Here is a 21,670-nt window from a genome sequence, read left to right on the forward strand (position 1 = left end):
TGAGGGTTTGATGCCTGGCCTTGGTGAATGGGTTAAGGATCCAGGGTTGCCATGAGCTGTGCTGTAGGTCACAGACTCAGCTGGGATCTGGCATTGCTGTGGCTGTGGTGTAGGCCGGCAGCAACAGCTCTGATTAGACTCCTAGCCTGGGAACCTCCATATGCAGCGGGTGCGGCGGTAAAAAGACAAAACACCAAGAGAAAAACAGCAACCCCCCCCATTACCCCCCCAAAACTGAGCAGAAGAAAAAATGAGTTGGAAAATAAAAACTAAGATTCCTCAAAGCCCAAAAGAGCTCAAAGGCAAGCAGAAGGGTATGGAGTAGAAGGAAGGCAGCAGATTTCCCAAAGTTAAGGCCAAGCCTGTTCCTAAGGGGGGTGGGAGAGGGGAGAAGAAGCCTGGAGAAATAATTTCCCACCCCAAGGCCATCTTCACTCCTCCACGGGGGGAAGCAGCACAGAGAAAAAACTTCATTTCTTTCTTTCTTTTTTTATTTTGTCTTTTGTCTTTTTAGGGCCGCACCCATGTTTCCCAGGCGAGGCGTCTAATCAGAGCTGTTGCTGTCAGACTACACCAGAGCCACAGCGATGCCAAATCCAAGCCACATCTGCGACCTACACCACAGCTCATAGCAGAGCGGATTCTTAACCCACTGGGTGAGGCCAGGAATCAAACCCGAAATCTCATGGTTCCTAGTCGGATTTGCTTCCACTGTGCCACGACGGGAACTCGCCCCCCCCCCAATTTTTTTTAGAACTTCATTTCTAAACGACTTGAGAGTCATCCAAGTTCTTCCACTTGGAGGATACAGTGCGTGCTCGGGAGAGCCAGGGTGTGTCAGGAAAGGAAGGGGGACTATATGTGGGTTTCAAGGCCACGGGCACTAAGGCTCCCCCTGGGAAAGGAAGGGAATTGAGGCCTTTCCTTTGGAAGAACCTGTGCTGGGTCCTTCAGAAGCTCAGCTTCATGGGTGTTTCAGCTGATCTGGGACAGAAGGCAGTCGGCAGGCCAGCAGGGCAGAGGGGTTCCAATCCTTGGTCACCATGGCTGTTCCTATCTTTTGTCCCCCAATTTTCTCAAAACTCTGGGCTGGAATAAGGAGTTTAGAGATCTCCCTTGCCTTGATGGCTTTCCAAAGACAGCCTAAAATACTTGCTGAAGGATGTAAAGAGAAATAAGCTAGAGATACAGAGAAGACCAGTGTCCTCTGCTGGTGTGACACAGTTGTGAGGGACCTTCTGTGCCAGCCCCTCCCTGGCCACAGGGCCCGGTGTTAGGATATGAGGGGCCACCAGTAAGTTTCTGTGGTGCTACCCGCAAAGGTAGGTGGATTAAACCACTGGTTGCCTGGGGGGTGGGTTTGTGGATAAGCCTGGAGGGATTGACCTGAAGATACTAACAAAGGAGAAAAGAAATAGGGCTGATGAGAGGTGGGGGACAGAACAGATTGGACAGTGGGTATAAATATCATACCTATTTACAGGGAAGCAAAAAAGGCCAGTAATGGGTGAAATCTGGGAAGGGATTAAAAGCCTCTCTCTCTTGCCTGACTCCTCTTCACTCCCCTACCATGGCCTGTGCTAGCCTGAGGCTGCTCTCCAATTGCTCAGTTAGTTCCCAGGGAAGGCAAACCTCTACCCAAGCACTAGGTTGGCAAGAAGATAGGTGAAGGGAGAACTGGAATTGGAGGGAGCTAGCAGTGGCGATCAGGCTTGAGTAGCTTCTCCTGGTACCGTTTTCTACAGCCCCTCCCCAAACCTCATATACTCCTTGTATTCCATTTAATTAAAAGGTGAGAGGGCAGGTAAATCCGTGAAAACCCTCATAAAACAAAGATCACAACTGAACTACCATTAATTAAAGTACAAAGTGCAGAGGGATGGGGTGCCTGGGGCCGAGGCCCTCTCAAGCTCCAGAGAGAATTCTCATGTAGAAAGCAGAAGATGGGTATCAAAAACTGATCCCTGGAGTTCCCATCATGATGCGTTGGAAACGAATCCGACTAGGAACCATGAGGTTGCTGGTTCGATCCCTGGTCTCGCTCAGTGGGTTAAGGATCTGGCGTTGTCATGAGCTGTGGTGTAGGTCGCAGAGGCAGCTCGGCTTCTGTGTTGCTGTGGCTCTGGCGTAGGCTGGCAGATACAGTTCGATTTGACCCCTACCCTGGGGACCTCCCTATGTCACAGACGCGGCCCTAAAAAGACAAAAAGACAAAAAACAAAACAAACAAAAAAACTGGTCCCTCCTCCAATTAGATCACAGCAGAGGCAAAGAGGCAGGCAACCAGTAAGGACTGGAGAACTCTGGGTGTCGAGGGTCTCGCTCACTATGGGGAAGAAGCTACCTTAGAGGCTGAGGGAGGGGAAATCAGGTCTTGGAAAAGGTCCAGAGCCACAGACGACACGGCATCTCCACCTCTGCCAAGTCAGCTGACAACACAGCTCCCACCTGGTGCCTGAGAGCTCGCCTCCCCATTCTCACCTCTACCTAGAAACCCCTCCAAGGCCCAGGGCATGAATACGGCAGTGTTTTCAAACATGAAAAACTCCAGCCAAATAAAAACAAAAAGGAAATGTTTCTTTACTCTCTTCTGCCCTGAGTCTTATATCCAGAGCCCTTAAGGTGACTGCACTGGAAACCTTCCTCACTTCCTGGGTTCACCACCTTCTCCATCCTGGGGAGAGAAGAAAAAGAGGATCAGGATTGACCAAAAGCAGAAGAGGAAGGGGCAGGAGACAAAAAACAGTCTCCAGGAGCTCCCTGGTGGCCTAGGGTTAAGGATCCAGCATTGTCACTGCTGGTGCACTGTTGTAGCTCAGGTGGCTGCTGTGCATGGGTTGGATCCCTGGCCTGGGAATTTCCAAATGCCTCAGGTGTGGGGGGGGGAAGGTTTTCTGAAAAAATGGGGGAGTTCCCATCATAGCTCAGTGGCAATGAACCCAACTAGTATCCGTGAGGATGCAGGTTCAATCCCTGGCCTTGCTCAGTGGGTTAAGGACCCAGCAGAGCTGTGAGTTGTGGTGAAGATCACTAACATGGCTCGGATCCTGCGTGGCTGTGGCTGTGGTGTAGGCTGGCAGCTACAGCTCTGATTCGACCCCCTAGCCTGGGAATCTCCATATGCCATGGGTGTGTCTCTAATAAAAGGGGGGGGGGGATTGGGGGAAAGGCAAGATCACAGTCTTGTATCTGTGCAATGCAAAGTAAAGAAAGTTTGTTTTGAAAGGTAAGTTCTGGGAGATCTCACCCCCCAGAGGAAGGATAGGAAGCCAATGGCAACAGCAGCCTGGTGTTGGTTGCTGAAGCGGTTAAAAAAAAAAAGTGATGATGGAGCTGTCAGGAGCATCCCTGGGAGCCAGGGCTCAGTGTGTTGCCACTGTAGGGGATATGAGCTGATAAGAGGGCTGGAGGCTATTTTTTACTTTCATGCTAGTTCCCTACATGTTTGCTACTAGCCACCTCTGCAGTTGCTACAACACTGGCTCTTATTCTGCTGGGACTGCTCATGCAGATCCACACCCCGGCTTCGGCGGCTGCACCTCCAGATTCTGAGGTTCCTTCTGGCAACTTCTTAGCTATTGCCAGGAAGAGATCATTCATGCTCACAGCTGTCTTGGCTGAAGTCTCCATAAACAACAAGTTGTTGCCATCTGCATACACCCAGGCATCTTCATGCTCCACCATACCCCGCCCAGCCAGATGAGCTTTGGTCTCCACCAGGGCAATAACCGTGCTAGGTCTGGCCTGTGACTATAACTTCTTTAGCTGTAGTCTGGAGACATATAAAGACAAATACATGGAGTGGCACTCAATCATTCAAGGGCAAATTTGTCATTTGTGGGTTTTATACACTGGGAAGATAAAAATTTCAGTCTTAGATGAATAGATATAGAAGATGTGGTGTGTATATATAATGGAATACTACTCAGCCATAAAAGAACCAAATAATGCCATTTGCACCAACATGAATGGACCTAGAGATGATCACTTCATAAGTGAAGTAAGAAAGAGAAAGATACATGTCAGATGATATCACTTATATGTGGAATCTAAAATATGACACAGTGGAGTTCCCGTCATGGCGCAGTGGTTAACGAATCCGACTAGGAACCATGAGGTTGCGGGTTCGGTCCCTGGCCTTGCTCAGTGGGTTAATGATCCAGCATTGCCGTGAGCTGTGGTGTAGGTTGCAGACGCGGCTTGGCTCTGGCGTAGACCGGTGGCTACAGCTCCGATTCGACCCCTAGCCTGGGAACCTCCATATGCCGCGGGAGCGGCCCAAGAAATAGCAAAAAGACCAAAAAAAAATAAATAAATAAAATAAAATAAAATAAAATATGACACAGTGTTCCCTGGTGGCTCAGTGGGTTAAGGATCTGGCATTGTCACTGCTGTGGCTCAGGTTCAATCCCTGGCCCAGGAACTTCAGCATGCTGAGGGCACAGCCCCCAAAAAGACACGAATGAACTCATCTACAAAACAGAAACAGACTCATGGACAAAGAGAACAGACTTGTGGTTGCCAAGGGGGAGGGGATTGGAAGAGAGAGTGAGAGCTTGAGGTTAGCAGATACAAGCTATTATACACAGAGGGGATGAACAGCAAAAGTCCTACTGTATAGCACAGAAAACTATATTCAGTGGCTTATGATAAACTATACTGGAAAAGAATATATTAATATATATATATATGTATATACATATAACTGAGTCACTTTGCTACGTAGCAGAAACTAACACATTGTAAATCAACTATACTTCGCTAAAAAAATTTCAGTCTTGAGTTCCCCTTGCTGGTGCAGTGGAAACGAATCCGACTAGTAACCATGAGGTTGCAGGTTCAATCCTTGGCCTCACTCAGTGGGTTGAGGATTTGGCATTGCTGTGAGCTGGGTGTAGGTCACAGATGTGGCTCGAATCCCACGTGGCTGTGGCTTAGGCTGGCAGCTGTAGCTACAGTTCAACCCCTAGCCTGGGAACCTCCATATGCCGTGATTTTGGCACTAAAAAGAAAAAAAAAAAGTCAGTCAATACCCTTCTCAATTTTAAGACCATCTATATAAAGATTAATATTTTGTGAAACTTTCTGGGCGAAATAGTCTGTTTACCCTAGTGAAAACACAGTCATATTAGAAAAAAATTGAAATAATAATTTAATTTAAAAAATCATGTTCTGGTTTTACTAGTAACTCAAAAGGAAAAAAGATTAGGACATATCGTGTTAATACATGTTTTAAAAGTTATATTTAGGAGTTCCTGTTGTGGCACAGCAGAAACGAATCTGAACTCCTATCTGTGAGGATTCAGGTTCAATCCCTGGCCTCGCTCAGGGGGCCGGGTATCTGACGTTGCCATGATCTGTGGTGTAGGTCCCTGGTGAGGCTTGGATCCCGAGTTGCTGTGGCTGCCGTGTAGGCTGGCAGCTGTAGCTCCGATTTGACCCCTAGCCTGGAAACTTCCATATGCCTCAGGTGAGGCCTTAAAAAAGCAAAAAGAAAGATGAAGTGATCAATTACTAAAAAATTATTTTTTTAAATTTGTAGTTTGAATTTTTCTTTGGATTTTCTGGGTTTTTTTGTGTGTTTATAACAATTGGTGTTTTTTGTGGTTTTTTGTTTGTTTGTATGTTTATTTGTTTTGTCTTTTTAGGGTCGCACTGGCAGCATATGGAGGTTCCCAGGCTAGGGGTCAAATCAAAGCTGTTGCTACTGGCCCATGCCAGAGCCACAGCAACACGAGGTCCAAGCTGAGTCTGTGACCTACACCACAGCTCACGCAACGTCAGATCCTTAACCCACTGAGCGAGACCAGGGATCGAACCTGCAACCTCATGGTTCCTAGTTGGATTCATTTCTGTTGTGCCACAACGTGAACTCCTGCTTTTTTTTTTTTTTTTTAATGGCCACACCTGCAATGTATGGAAGTGCCTAAGCTAGTGATTGACTTGGAGCTGCAGCTGCCAGCCTACGCCACAGCCACGGCAACACTGGATCTGAGCCATGTCTGCAACCTACACTGTAGCTCACAGCAATGGCCGATCCACTGAGTGAGGCCAGGGATCGAAGCCACATCCTCATGGATACTAGTTGGGTTCTTAACTTGCTGAGCACAACAGGAACTCCAACAAATGCTGAATTTTTTTAAAATTCCAGAATTAATTATAGTTATAGTTATAGTTATTAGTTAAGTTATGCTTATGACATAAATGACAGTGATTGAGATGTATGCTAACAGATTGTGTATGCTAAAAAACACTATACCTGTTAATCAAAATTTTAGTATCCGAAACTGTTCATTAACTGTAAATAAACCATTATATTTTTCAAGACTTTATATGTGTTCAAAATGTCAGGTAGGTGACAGGTCTTTCTCGTCGTTTTAAACTTGTGATTGCAGTTACAAAATACTGCAAAAGTTGTTTTTATAGTTATAAAACACTGGAGTTCCCGTTGTGGAGCGCAAGACTGGCATCATCTCTGGAGCACTGGGATGCAATTTCCATCCCCAGTGGCACAGTGGGTTAAGGATTTGGCATTACAGCAGCTGTGGCCTCGGTGGCAGCTGCAGCTCAGATCTGATCCATGGCCAGGGAAGTCCGTATGCCACGGGGCAGCCAAAAAAAGGAAAAAAAATGCTGCAGAAGTTTGTTGACAGTATTAAAGTGCAGAAGATTGGTTGTATTTATAGTTATAAAATGTTACATAAAGTTTTGTTTACAGTCATAAAATGTTTTAGAGTGTTGTTGTAGTTAAAGGTTGATTGTGTGTATAGTTATAAAATATTGCAGAAGGTTGTTTTACTGACTATATCATTAGTGGAAATAGCCTACTTTAAAAATACTCTAGGAGTTCCCATCGTGACTCTGCGGAAACGAATCTGACTAGCATCCATCGGGATGCCACTGATTCTTGGCCTTGCTCAGTGGGATAAGGATCTGGCATTGCAGTGAGCTGTGGTGTAGGCTGCAGACATGACTCACATCTGGCATCGCAGTGGCTGTGGCTGTGGTGCAGGCTGGGGGCTACAGCTCTGATTTGACCCCTAGCCTGGGAACTTCATATGTTGTGGGTGCAGCCCTAAAAAGACCAAAAAATAAAATAAAAATAAAAATAAAATACACTAGGTTGTTGTATTAGACAAAATTCCTTTGCTTGGGAGTGATAGTGACTCAATTTGATAGCCATTGACCACCTTAGTTTTACATGCTTCCAGCTTCTCTGCCTCATAGGAAAGATGTGGTCATGGGAAGGGCCTTGGCTCTCCCAGGTTGAGTTGTGAACTCAGCTCTGAAGCAGAGCTCTGGATAGGTTAATCCAAAGGCATCCTCTAGAAGGTAGAGTTCAATGACTGCACTCCTACCTGGATCATGAGAAGTGGGGAATGGGTGATCCCCAAAGGAAGGCATTTGGGAAAGACAAGTCACATTCATCTGCTCAAGTTCCCCTTCAAAATAATTGTCATCTGTGAACAGCCTTGTGGGGGCTGAGTTTGGATGGTCCTCTTTTGGAAAATCATTAATACTGGTGGATTTAATCATTATTTCATAAAAGAATAAAGCTGTAGTTTGCCCTCTTATGGATATCTCAGGGTTTGTGAAAAACTGAGGAGATTTTCTTCCAGGATTACACTTATGTTTGGCAGGAAAGCTATCTCCAATGTTAATTATGTTCATTATCCTATTAATTATAAATAAAATATCTGCCACCCTTTCCTGTGCTCCCCCCCCCTTTTTTTTTTTGCTGCACCCATAGCACATGGAAGTTCCCAGGCCAAGGATCAAAATCATGCCTCAGCAGGGACTGGAGCCACTGCAGTGCCAGCTCTGGATCCTTAACCTGCTGAGTCACACGGGAACTCCTGTGCCCTTTTAAGGTCGATGCAGTGCCTTAAGGGGCTAACACAGAAGGGTAAAGGTAGTCTCCATAAAATCAAGAGAAGAGATTGTGCACTCCTCTTTGGAGCCTGTCTATAGTCACAGTTGAAAGAAAAGAAGAAAAGAAAAGAGAAAAGGAGAGGAAAGGAAAGGAAAGAAGGAAAGAAAAGAAAAAAAAATAGGATATCTGAAAATTTTCAGCAGGGGGAGAGGGCCCATGTCCGAGACACGCAGAAGTTCCCAGGCCAGGGATCAAACCGATGCCATAGCAGTGACAATGCCAGACGTTTAACTGCTGGCCCACCAGTGATAGCTGATTTTTTTTTTTAACAGAAGAAAACCATAGTGAATATATATAATGTTCCACTATTTAAAAATTCTTCTCTAGGAGTTCCCGTCGTGGCTCAGTGGTTAACAAATCCAACTAGGAACCATGAGGTTGCGGGTTCCATCCCTGGCCTCGCTCAGTGGGTTAAGGATCCAGCATTGCCATGAGCTGTGGTGTGGGTTGCAGACGTGGCTCAGATCCCCCGTTGCTGTGGCTCTGGCATAGGCTGGCAGCTACTGATTAGACCCCTAGTCTGGGAATCTCCATATGCCTCAGGAATGGCCTAGTAAAAGCAAAAAAAACCCCAAAAAACAAAAACAAACAAAAAAACTCCTCTAGAGCTTGGTAGGTTGCATTAGTTGCTATAAAAAGTTATTAACAAATATAAATTTTATTTTATTTTATTTTTTATTTTTTGTCTTTTTGCCATTCCTCAGGCCGCTTCCACGGCATATGGGAGGTTCCCAGGCTAGGGGTCGAATGGGAGCTGTAGCCACTGGCCTACACCAGAGCCACAGAAACGCAGGATCTGAGCCGCATCTGTGACCTACACCACAGCTCACGGCAACACTAGATCGTTAACCCACTGAGCAAGGGCAGGGACCGAACCCGCAACCTCATGGTTCCTAGTCGGATTCATTAACCACTGCACCACGACGGGAACTCCCGCAAATATAAATTTTAAAGGCGTAATTGCTTTAAGATGATCATTCAGTTCTACTTTATTTGATAAACAATATTTGAGGGTGAACTACGCGCCAGGGACTGTGCTGGATGCTGGGAGTACAAAGATGAAGAGGGCACAGTCTCTGCCATCAAGGAAGCAATGGAGAAAGGTAAGACACGTACATGTACTCTTAATATAATTTGCTAGGTACCCATGTTAGAAGAGTGCCCAGACACTGGGGAGAACTTAGAGTACCCAGAACTTTCAGGAAAGGATTCATGGAGGAAGTGAGCTGAACCTTGAAAAAAGAACACAACTGGGGAGTTCCCACTGTGGCGCAGGAACCAGGTGGTTGTGGGTTCGATCCCTGGCCTTGCTCAGCGGGTTAAGGATCTGGTGTTGCTGTGAGCTGTGGTATAAGTGCAGATGTGACTTAGATCGGGCACTGCTGTGGCTGTGGACCCTTAGCCTGGGGACCTCCATGTGCCAGGGGTGCGGCCCTAAAAAGAAACAAAACAAAACAAAACACAACAGGTCTGGAAGAAGATGCTGAGAAAGGCAAGTCTGGCAGAGGCTCATGCCATGAGGTGTAAATTAATATAGCACATGTGAAAAAAGTTCAAGGAGTTGGATATAATTAGGACAAGGTGAAGAGTGTCAAGGTGATAGAGACAAAGGGAGAGGTCTGTCTCGATAGTCTTGGCTATGCTACGATGCTCAGGAATTTGGACTTAATGCAGGTTAGAGTTGTATTTCAGATGGGCTGCTGTGCTGCCATGTAGCTGATGGCTTAAAGAGGGGCAAGACTGGAGGGAGGGAGTCTATTCAAAATACTAATGTGACAGTCTCGTGAGAAGATGGTGAGGGATTCAACTGGGTGGACCAAGAAATATGCCTTATCTTTGAATCTCCAGTACCTTGTATAATTCCTGGTACATAAAAGTCCTCAAGGGAGTTCATGTTGTGGTCCAGTGGGTTGGGTATCTGACTGCAGAGGCTTGGGTTGCTGTGGAGGTGTGGGTTTGATCCTTGGCCTGGTGTAGTGGGTTAAAGGACCCAGTGTTGTTGCAGCTGCAGCTCAGATTCAATCCCTGGCCTGGGAACTTCCATATGGCATGGGTTCAGCCATAAAAAATAAAAAATAAGAGAAATGTACTCAAGGAGTTGCTGTGGTGTCTCAGCGGAAACAAATCTGACTAGTATCCATGAGGATGCTGGCTCTGTTCCTGGCCTTGCTCAGTGGGTTAAGGATCCGGCATTGCCATGAGCTGTGGTGTAGGTCGAAGATGCAGCTCACATCTGGCATTGCTGTGCCAGCCTAGACCACAGCCACAGCAATGCCAGAACAGAGCCAAGTCGGAGAGCTACACCACAGCTCATGGCAACACTGGATCCTTAACCCACTGAACAAGGCCAGGGATCCAATGTGTTTGTAAAACTAAAAGATGTCACTGGAATGTGGAAGAGAACAAATAAATTTAGCCCAATTAGTAATACTGAGTACATTCTTTTTTTTTTTTTTTTTTTTTTGTCTTTTGTATTTTTAGGGCTATACCCACAGCATATGTAAGTTCCCAGGCTAGGGGTTGAAATTGAGCTGCAGCCGCTGGCCTACACCACAGCCATAGCAACTCAGGATTCAAGCCACATTTGCAACCTACATCACAGCTCACGGCAACGCTGGATCTTTAACCCCCTGAACAAGGTCAGGGATCGAACCTATGTCCTCATGGATGCTAGTCAAATTCCTTTCCAGTGAGTCATGATGGGAACTCCCTGGAGTTTTTTTATGTTTTGTTTTTGTTTTGTTTTGTTTTGTTTCTGTCTTTTTGCCATTTCTTGAGCTGCTTCCGCGGCATGTGGAGGTTCCCAGGCTAGGGGTCAAATTGGAACTGTAGCTGCTTGCCTTCGTCAGAGTCACAGCAACGCGGGATCCGAGCCGCGTCTGCAACTTACACCACAGTTCAGGGCAACGCCGGACCCTTAACCCACTGAGCAAGGCCAGGGACCGAACCCGCAACCTCAAGGTTCCTAGTCGGATTCGTTAACCACTGCGCCACGACAGGAACTCCTCATTTCTTTTTAACTACAGTGTCATAAATAAGATACAAAAAGATTAGACATGGAGATTACCAGCAGACAAAAGGCTCATGAAATTATGACACTATCATCTCATATTGCTAAATAACTGTAAAACAACATTATTAAATCCTCTGGTTGCAAAATTACCCCTGGCTCTATAATTGTTACTTGGCGACTAAGTAATAGCCAGTTGCAGCCACCAAAGAAAGGCCCAGGTCTGAAGATATCAGACTTTTGCAATGACACAGTCTTTTTTCAAAATAGATTCCATTGTTCTACGGTTGTTAATAGGTGTTACACAAAAATAGGTTTCTTCAGTCAAATTTTGTGAAATAGAAGTTCCTGTCATGGCTTAGCGGTTAACAAACCCGACTAGTATCCGTGAAGACGCGGGTTCAATCCCTGGCCTCACTCAGTGGGTTAAGGATCTGGTGTTGCTGTGAGCTGTGGTGTAGGTTGCACACACAGCTCGGATCCCCCATTGCTGTGGCTGTGGCATAGGCCGGCGGCTACAGTTCCAATTGGACCCCTAGACTAGGAACCCCCATATGCCTCAGGTACAGCCCCTTAAAAAAAAAAATCTTGTGAAACAGTTGACTAAGCAAAGTTCATTGGCCTCTCTGCTAAAGCATTTCTCAAAGCCTTCACTAGACTAGTGCACAATGGGAACGTCTAAGGGCGGGTTACAGTATATTTGATTTGCCATAGGGTTTTTTCTTCAAGGAGCATTCCATGCGACTAATCCTGAGCACAGCTGAGTTGGGTTTCAGCCCACAAAAGTGAGGTGGACATTTTTTTTTTCTTTTTTAGGGCTGAACTTGCAGCATCTGGAGGTTCCCAGGCTAGGGGTCTAATCAGAGCAACAGCTGCCGGCCTACACCACAGCCACAGCAATGCCAGATCCCAGCCACATCTGGAACCTACACCACAGCTCATGACAACACCTGATCCTAAAGCCACCGAGTGAGGCCAGGGATCAAACTTGCGTCTTCATGGATACTAGTCAGATTCGTTTCCACTTAGCCACAATGGGAACTCCTAATATGTTTCTCTCTCTCTCTTTTTTTTTGTCCTTTTAGGACCACACCTGCGGCATATGGAGGTTCCCAGGCTAGGGGTCTAATCGGAGCTGTAGCCGCTGGCCTACAGCAAAAGCCACAGCAGGAGTTCCTGCTGTGGCGCAGTGGTTAACGAATCCGACTAGGAACCAAGAGGTTGCAGGTTCGGTCCCTGCCCTTGCTCAGTGGGTTAACGATCCGGTGTTGCCGTGAGCTGTGGTGTAGGTCGCAGACGCGGCTCGGATCCCGCGTTGCTGTGGCTCTGGCATAGGCCAGTGGCTACAGCTCCGATTCGACCCCTAGCTTGGGAACCTCCACATGCTTCAGGAGCGGCCCAAGAAATGGCAAAAAGACAAAAAAAAAAAAAAAAAAAAAAAAAACAAAAAACAACAACAACAAAAAACAAAAGCCACAACAACTCCAGATCCGAGCTGCAACCTACACCACAGCTCACGGCAATGCCAGATCCTTAACCCATTGAGCGAGGCCAGGGATCGAACCTGAAACCTCATGGTTTCTCGTCTGATTTGTTTCTGCTGCACCACAAAGGGAACGCCAAGATTTTGTACTTAAATACAATCCAGTAAGTTCCCTTTATTTTTAAGCCAGGTGAGTTTGGTTTTCTATTATCTTGCGACAAAATTCCTATTTATCGATAGAGTTTGCTTACCATAGAAAGACATATGCAATAAGGGGTTACCACCTCTTACAAAAAAACCCCAAATATTTATTTAACCATAAAAAGATTACTCCTCTTTTCCCTCCAGTTGAATTTCAGAGTCTCACTTTTTCTTGTGATCTGTAATGGTTTACTCTTACTATGAAAAAGATGTTCCAAAAAGCGTATTGTTCTTATTTTTATGCTCTTACACAAGCATAATTAAAACCTCCTACTCCATTTTCATCAAACCAACATTTCTAGAGCCCAATAGATACAAGGCAAGAAGGGTTCAAAGATATGACAGTTCTTGACTTTCAAGAAACTCACAGTCTAGGACAGTTTTCCAAATTTTCTAAATAACTGTATTCGAAATTCTGGGAAATAAAATAGACATTGGAAGCATTATAAACAGTCTGTTTCACCAAGAAGTTTCCATATTTAGCGTAGCTAATCTCTCCCCATTCTGTCTGCCCTTTTGAGATATTTTCACGCTAGCTCCAAAAAGATGACCCAAAGCAGCCTGCTTGGATCCCTCCCCTACTGGCTGCACCCTTTTCTGTCCAGGGAAGAAGCCATCTTCATTTAATATTCCAGAGAGGGCTTCCTAGGCATCTTGTTTTTTGTTTCGGGTTTTTTTGTTTGTTTGTTTTGTTTTGTTTTTCTTTTAGGGCAGCACTCGCAGAATATGGAGGTTCCCAGGCTAGGGATACAATGGGAGCTATAGCTGCCAGCCTATACCACAGCCACAGCCATGCAGGATCTGAGCTGTGCCTGTGACCTGCACTACAGCTCATGGCAACACCGGATCCTTAACCCACCCAGCAAGGCCAGGGATCGAACCTGAGTCGTCCAGGATGCCAGTCAGATTCGTTTCCAATGAGCCACTACAGGAACTCCGATTTTGGGGTTTTTTTTAAAGGTACAATTCAAATAACATAAAATTGATCATTTTAAAGTGAACAATTCAGTGGCTTTTAGTACATTTACAATGTTGAACAACCACAACATTTTCATTACCCCCTGTCTAGTTCCAAAACAAATTTTTTTTTTTTTTTTTGGTCTTATTAGAGCCGCACCAGCAGCATATGGAAGTTCCCAGGCTAGGAGTTGAATAGGAGCTATAGCTGCTGGCCTACACCACAGCCACAGCAATGCCAGATCCTTAACCCACTGAGCAAGGCCAGAGATCGAACGTGTGTCTTCGTGGATGCTAGTCAGATTTGTTTCCACTGAGCCAGAGCTCCAATCCAAAACATTTTCATCATCCCTCAAAACACTCTGCATCCTGGATGTCCAGCTGTGGTGCGGTAAGTTACGCCTTCGACTACAACTGCATAGGTCACTGCAAATATGTTGGTTGAATCCGCAGCCCAGTGAAGAGGGTTAAAGGACCCAGTGTTGCCACAGCTGTGGGCTCAGATTCAACCTCTGGCCCAGGCACTTCCATATGCAATTTAAAAATAAATAAATTGGAGTTCCTGTCGTGGCGCAGTGGTTAACGAATCCGACTAGGAACCATGAGGTTGCAGGTTCGGTCCCTGCCCTTGCTCAGTGGGTTAACGATCCGGCGTTGCCGTGAGCTGTGGTGTAGGTTGCAGACGCGGCTCGGATCCCGCGTTGCTGTGGCTCTGGCGTAGGCTGGTGGCTACAGCTCCGATTCAACCCCTAGCCTGGGAACCTCCATGTGCCTCGGGGGGCGGCCCAAAGAAATAGCAAAGACAATAAACAAACAAACAAATAAATAAATAAAACACACAAAACTCTGTATCCATTAAGTAGTCATTCTCTTCCACTAGTCCTCTCGGTCCTTGGCAACTACCAATCTACTTTCTAACTCTGTGGATTTACCTACTCTGGATAGTTAACATAAATGGAATCACATGTGGGCTTTTGTGTAGGTTTCTTTCAAAGCACATGCTTTTAAGTTTCATTCATCTTGTAGCATATAGCAGTACTTCATTCCTTTTTCTGGCTGAGTCATATTTTCTTGTACGCTTAAACCACAATTTGTTTATCAGTACATCAATTGATGAACATTTGGAGTGTTTCCACTTATTTATTTTTTTGCCACACCCACGGAGATGGAATTTCCCAGGCCAGGGACAAAACTCCTGATACACAGCGGCCTGAGCTGCTGCAGTAACAGTGCTGGATCCTTAACCTGCTGGGCCACAAGGGAACTTCACGTTTCCACTTTTTTTTTTTTTTTTTTAATCTTTCGTCTTTTTAGGGCCACACCGAGGCATATGACGTTCCCAGGCCAGGGGACGAATTGGAGCTACAGCTGCTGGCCTACGCCACAGCCACAGCAACACAGAATCCAGAATCCAAGCCATGTCTGTGACCTACACCACAGCTCACGGCAATGCCAGATCTTTAACCCCATGAGCAAGGTCAGGGATCAAACCCACAACCTCATGGTTCCTAGTCGGATTTGCTTCCGCTGCACCACTGTGGGAACTCCCCACGTCTCCACTTTTGAGCTATTGTAAATAGTGCTGCTAAGATCATGTGTGGACAAGTATTTGAGTCCCTTTTTTCATTTCTTTAGATATATTCCTGGGATTGGAATTTCTGGGTTATATGGTAATTCAGTGTTTAACTTTTTGGGGAACCACCAAACTGTTTTCCACAACAGATGCATGATTTTACATCCCTACCAGCAACTTATAAATGTTCTAATTTCTGGAGTTCCCTAGTGGCTCAGTGGGTTAAGAACTCACTGTTGTTACTGCTGTTGGCACAGGTCACTGCTGTGACGTGGGTTCGATCCCTGGCCCAGGAACCTCTGTATGCTACAGGTGTGGCCAAAAAGTTCTTTTTTTTTTTTTTTTTTTAAACAAATGGCTGCACCTGTGGCATATGGAAGTTCCCAGGCCAGGGGTTGAGCCACAACCACTGTAGAAGCAACGCCGAGTAGTTATGTTGTGAGCCACACGGGAAGTCCAAAAAGTTCTAATTTCTCCACATTCTCACTTCATCTTAACACTTTTTTTTTTTTTCAGATTATAGCTATAACACTGAGAATGAAGTGGTATTTCACTATCCTTTTATTTGCATTCTTAAGGATCAGTGATATTGAGTATCTTTTCATGTGCCAATTAACTATTTGCATATCTTCAAAGAAATGCCTTGAAATCTTTTGTTCATCTTTTAATTGAAATGTTCTCACCATTGTGGCTCGGCAAGTTAAGAGCCCAACATGGCATCCACGAGGATGTATGTTCAGTCCTTGGCCTTGCTCAGTTGGTTAAGGATCCGGCATTGCTGTGGCTGTGGCGTGGGCCTGCAGTTGTGGCTCCAATTCTACCCCTAGCCTAGGAACTTCCGTATGCTGCAGGTTCGGCCCTAAAAAGGGGAAAAAAAAAAAAAAAGAATGTAAACATTTTTGTTATGGCAGCTGCCCAGCAGCCTCGTGGCCATAGTGAATCAGCACTAGCGACAGCCCTGTGGCTGTAGTGTACCAGCTCCAGCAGCTCTGTGACTGCAGTGTATCAGCTCCTTTACCCGGTGAAAAACCAAGAGAGCACCCAGAGAGCTGGAGAACTCAGATTTATTACGCCAGCAGAATCTGAGCCCGGAAGAAGGTTTCACAAGGTTTTTATGGGCTAGCTCTTTCGGGTCCGTGCTTGGCTGATCGGACTTGAGTGAGAACAGGCAGGGTTGTAGCTGGGGAAGCAACTTGACAGAAGCAGATGTATGGGGGAGGAGTGGTTAGGGGCAGCTGGCTGGACTTTGCTGAGTCATCATGGCTGGGGTCTCTCCTTTCTACCTTTTTATCAGAACATTTTCTCCTACATTTTAATTGAACTGTTTGTCTTTTTGTGGTTAAGCTGTAAATGTTCTTGATGTATTCTGGAGAGTAGACCCATGTCAGATTTGCAAATGATTTGCTCCTATTCTGTATGCTGCCTTTTCACTTTCTTGATGATGTCCTTTGGTTCGTAGGCATTTGATCCTTCAGCAAAACCACCTTTACTATTTATTTCAGACTGCCCTCTTGGTTTCAAGAATTTGTCTTAAAAACACAGTTCTTCCCTGACATCCCACATTTCTAATGTGGTCTCACCCTTTCTGGGAGGCCTGAAAGAAGGCAGCTTCATCCCTAGAGTGTAATACGGTCCTAATCTAAGAAAGCACAATAATCATGACATTCACATAACAGGGAAGTGCCCACATAGAGTAACAGAGAGGCACTTTTTTTTTCTTGCAGATATCTGCAGGGAATAGCCATGTGGGGTTGCAGAAAACTGCTTAAAACTGTAATGGGTCATGAGATGATACTGTGGTAATAAAAGCTTCTAAATACTTTATGAAGGGTTTAGATAAGGAAAGTTACAGAGAAAGAAATGGTTGCTGTGACCCTAGCCATGCCTGGCGAATATGGTTTGCTAGCCCTCGGCCAACAATGTTATTATATCTGCTAACATGTTTCAGTTGCAAATCACAGAAAAGCCAACTCAGAAGGACTTAAATAGAAAGGATAATGTAGTATCTTAATGTAAAAAGAAATCTGGAAGAATAGCAGTACCAAGGCTTATTATTATGATGATGATTATTATTATTGTCTTTTTAGAGCTGCAGCCACGGCATATGGAGGTTCCCAGGCTAGGGAATTGTAGCTGAATTACAGCTGTAGCTGCCAGCCTACGTCACAGCCACAGCCACGCCAGATCCTTAACCCACTGCACGAGGCCAGGGATCAAACCCTCGTCCTCCTGGATACTAGACAGATTTCTTTCCGCTGAGCCGCGATGGGAACTCCCCAAGGCTCATTAATTCAGGGACTTAACCATGTCATTAAGAGCTCTTTTTTGTATGTATATGCGGAGTGAAATTTCTGGATCATATGGCAGTTCTATTTTCAGCTTTCTGAGGCACCTCCATGTTGTTTGCCACAATGAACAGTGGCTGTTCCCACCAACAGTGTACAAGATTCCCTTTTCCCCACATACTTGCCTACATTTGATACCTGTGGTCTTTTCGTGACAGTATCCTGACAGGTGTGAGGTGATAACTCACTGTGGTTTTGATTTGCATTTCTCGCATTTCTCTGATGATTAACAGTGTCGAGCAACTTTTCATGTGCCTTTTGCCCATTTCTATTTTCTTTTTTGGCCACACCTGTGGTATATGGAAGGCCAGGGATGGAATCTGAACCAGAGATCCAAGCCAAAGCTGCAATCTTCGTCAAAGCTGCAGCAACACTATATCCTTAACCCATTGCACCAGGCCAGGGATGGAACCACTGCTTCCACAGAGACAGGCCGGATCATTAACCCAGCAGGAACTCCCTTTTGCCATTTGTATTTTATTTATTTATTTATTTTTTGTCTTTTTGCTATTTCTTGGGCCGCTCCCGCAGCATGTGGAGGTTCCCAGGATAGGGGTCTAATTGGAGCTGTAGCCACCGGCCTACACCAGAGCCACAGCAACGCGGGATCTGAGCCACGTCTGCAACCTACACCACAGCTCACGGCAACGCCGGATCGTTAACCCACTGACCAAGGGCAGGGACCGAACCCGCAACCTCATGGTTCCTAGTCAGATTCGTTAACCACTGCACCACGACGGGAACTCCTGTATTTTATTTATTTATTTATTTTTGTCTTTTCAGGGCCACACTCGTAGCACATGGAGGTTCCCAGGGTAGGGTTCTAATCAGAGCTACAGCTGCCGGCCTATGTCACAACCACAGCAATGTCAGATTCGAGCCGCATCAGCAACTGACACCCCAGCTCACGGCAAAGCCGGATTCTTAACCCAGCGAGTGAGGCCAGGGATCGAACCCTCAACCTCATGGTTCCTAGTTGGATTCGTTAACCACTGAGCCATGACAGGAACTCCTCCAGCCCATTTTTAAATTGTGGTTTTGTTGTTGTTGTTGAAATTACATAGTATCTTTTGTACTCCAGATATTAACACCCTATCCGATATACTAATGGACAGAAATTTTAAAGTAGTCCAATTTACCTACTTTTTCTTTTGTTGTTTCTGCTTTGGTGTTTTATCCAAGAAATCATTGCCAAATCCAACATCATGAAGCTTTTCCCCTATGTTTTCTTCTAGGAGTATAAGATTAGCTTGAAGAGCTAAGAAATCTCTTTCGGAAGCCTATAGTCAACTTCTCCACGTCTCCTTTGCCTAAGTGGAATCCCAGGCTTCTTCTTAAAGCAGTCACTAGCAGAGTTCCCATTGTGGCTCAGTGGTTAACGAACCCATCTAGCATCTATGAGGACACAGGTTTGATCCCTGACCTTGATCAGAGGGTTAAGGATCTGGCATTGCCGTGAGCTGTGGTGTGGGTGGCAGACGTGGCTCGGATCCCGTGTTGCTGTGGCTGTGGCGTAGGCCTGCGGCTATAGCTCCAATTTGACCTCTAGCCTGGGAACCTCCATATGCTGCAGGTGTGGCTCTAAAAAAAAAGACCAAAAAAAAAAAAAAATCAGTCATTAGCATGAAGAAGGTATTTAGCTGTGAAAGGAAATTAGACCAAATAAGATTCGTTCTCTCAGGCTAGAATTGATGCCAGCTTTCATAAAATTCATGGTTTTAGGGAGGATAATGAGGAGTGTGTGTCCTAAACAAGTCAGGATTCTCAGCATAAGGAGAAGCAATCACCTATTTCTACTGCAGTTATCATCTTTGTTACTAGATACATCCCAATAGAGGAAAAGGACATTCAGAGCTAGTTCATTCCTACCGGGTTTTGGAGTTTCCTGAGTCCATTCATCGTCCTTACCACTGAGATTCTATAAGGTCTATCACAATGACTTAACACATATGTTCTGGTATTTCAATGAAAATTAAAAAATCAAGGAGTTCTTGCTGTGGTACAATGGCTTAAGGATGCAGTGTTACGGCTGCAGCTCAGACTTGATCTCTGGCCCAGGAAATTCCGAATGCCAGGGGTATAGCCAGAAAAGAAAAAAAATTCTTTTAATCAACATGTATTTACAAGAAAAAGGCAAAAAGACAAAAAAAATGAACACATTGACTACATAATATTTATTAGGCACCCATATGTGATTTCATTAATTCACCATGGATTATGGTGGATTAGAACAATTTAAAAAAAGACGTTATGTGTATTTTAACACAGTAAAAAAATAAAAAAGAAAAGAAAGAAAAATGATATAATCAAATAAGTCTGACTTGGTATATTGCTTTCTAAGCTTTTTCATATGCATGGATTATTAAATTTTTATTTAGTTTTATATAGTTGCAATCATAACATATATGCATTTTTTCCAAACAAACAATGGTGGTTCTAAGTTATTTATGAATGTTACTTTGATGGTTATAAAATATTTTGTTTTGGGAGTTCCCGTTGTGGAGGAGCAGAAACAAATTTGACTAGGAACCATGAGGTTGCGGGTTTGATCCCTGGCCTCGAGCAGTGGGTTAAGGATCCGGCGTTGCCATGAGCTAGGGTGTAGGTCACAGACTTAGCTCGGATCTGGAGTCGCTGCGGCTGTGGCATAGGCCAGTGGCTACAGCTCCAATTCAACCCCTAGCTTGGGAATGTCCATATGCCGCAGGTGCGGTCCTCAAAAGACAATAAATAAATAAATAAATAAAATATTTTGTTTTATGATAATAGCACCGTTTACAATGACTATTTCGTTGAACATTTACATTATTTCCAATTTATTGTTATGACAAATGATGTGTTACACGTTTTGTAAGTAAAGCTGATTCACCATTTTGTGATTACTCTTTTAAGTCTCCAGGAGTTCCCTTGTGACACAGCAGGTTAAGGATCTGGAGTTGTCACTGCAGCTTCTTGGGTGTGGCATGGGTTTTATCCCTGGCCCTCAGGGGTGGCCAAAAAAAAACACCTTAAAAAAAGAGATAAGGAGTTCCCATCGTGGCACAGTGGTTAACGAATCCAACTAGGAAACATGAGGTTGGGGGTTCGATCCCTGGCCTCGTTCAGCGGGTTGAGGATCTGGCATTGCCGTGAGCTGTGGCGTAGGTCAGAGATGCGGCCAGTGGCTACAGTTCTAATTAGACTCCTTGCCTGGGAACCTCCATATGCCATGGGAGCGGCCCTAGAAAAGGCAAAAAGCCAAAAAAAAAAAAAAAATAGAGAGATGTTTCCAAAATTAAAGTACTGGATCAGAGGGCATGGATATTTAAAGAATATGTGTATAGATCTACTATTACCAATATTAACACATTCATTTAAGTGTAGGATCTCTCTCCTAGATTTTAAAACACATTACTACAACATGGCAAAAATAAAAATGATATCTGGGAGTTTCCATTGTGGCGCAGTGGTTAACGAATCCCACTAGGAACCATGAGGTTTTGAGTTTGATCCCTGGCCTCACTCAGTGGGTTAAGGATCCAGCATTGCCGTGAGTTGTGGTGTAAACTGCAGACAAGGCTCAGGTCCTGAGTTGCTGTGGCTGTGGCATAGGCTGGCGGCTACAGCTCTGATTGGACCCCTAGCCTGGGAACCTCCATATGCCATGGGAGCACCCCTAGAAAAGGCAAAAAAAAAAAAAAAAAAAAAGATATAGTCTGAATAAAAATCTAAAAAAACCCCAATCAGAACAAATCTGATGTGTGGTTCAAACAAAAGAAGAATATCCTTATCTTTCAACATGTTTTTTTCTCCATTCTTTCTTACAACATCCTTGTAAAAGCAGCCAGAAAACTTTTGCTGTTTCAGTCTTAGAAATGAGAAGACCATAAACCTAAGGAAATCCTAAAACCACTCACTAAGAGTCAAATTAAAGTGGGATAAGACATCAAACTTAGCCTGCAGCAGGTTCATAGGGTCCCTTGATCTGGTTGTGATATAGGAGCCAGAGTATAAAATAAAGTGTAGAAATCCCTATTACCATCCAGCTGTTTGACATTTAGAAGACTATATATTATTAACCATGGTTTAAGTTTGTAGGTTTAGCAATTAAGAGATTTTATCGCCCCCTCCTCTGCCAGCAGGTGGCAGCATATGTCCGCATCTACACTTTGGCGTCCAAGATGTGACA

At 44.8% G+C, this 21,670-nt stretch overlaps 1 protein-coding gene and 1 non-coding gene across 2 annotated transcripts in view; one reads left to right on the plus strand and one right to left on the minus strand.

Annotated features, from left to right (window-relative positions):
- The window catches only part of DPY19L4 (dpy-19 like 4), a 223,152-nt gene extending 207,536 nt beyond the window's left edge, over nt 1-15,616 (minus strand). The window contains exon 1 of the mRNA XM_085022007.1: nt 15,568-15,616. The gene's annotated coding sequence lies outside the window, so the exon portion shown is untranslated. The remainder of the gene's footprint in view (nt 1-15,567) is intronic.
- Nucleotides 7,859-7,979, plus strand: LOC146403787 (small nucleolar RNA SNORA26). The gene has a single exon (XR_014845028.1). It is a non-coding gene; the product is annotated as a small nucleolar RNA SNORA26 (small nucleolar RNA).
- Nucleotides 15,617-21,670: the final 6,054 nt, after the last annotated feature.

The sequence above is a fragment of the Sus scrofa genome, chromosome 4 (assembly GCF_054392235.1).
Source record: "Sus scrofa isolate SSC_HxYL_T2T_F1_AM1 chromosome 4, Sscrofa_HxYL_maternal_Yorkshire_Landrace_v2.0, whole genome shotgun sequence".
In the NCBI taxonomy this organism is placed as follows: domain Eukaryota; kingdom Metazoa; phylum Chordata; class Mammalia; order Artiodactyla; family Suidae; genus Sus; species Sus scrofa.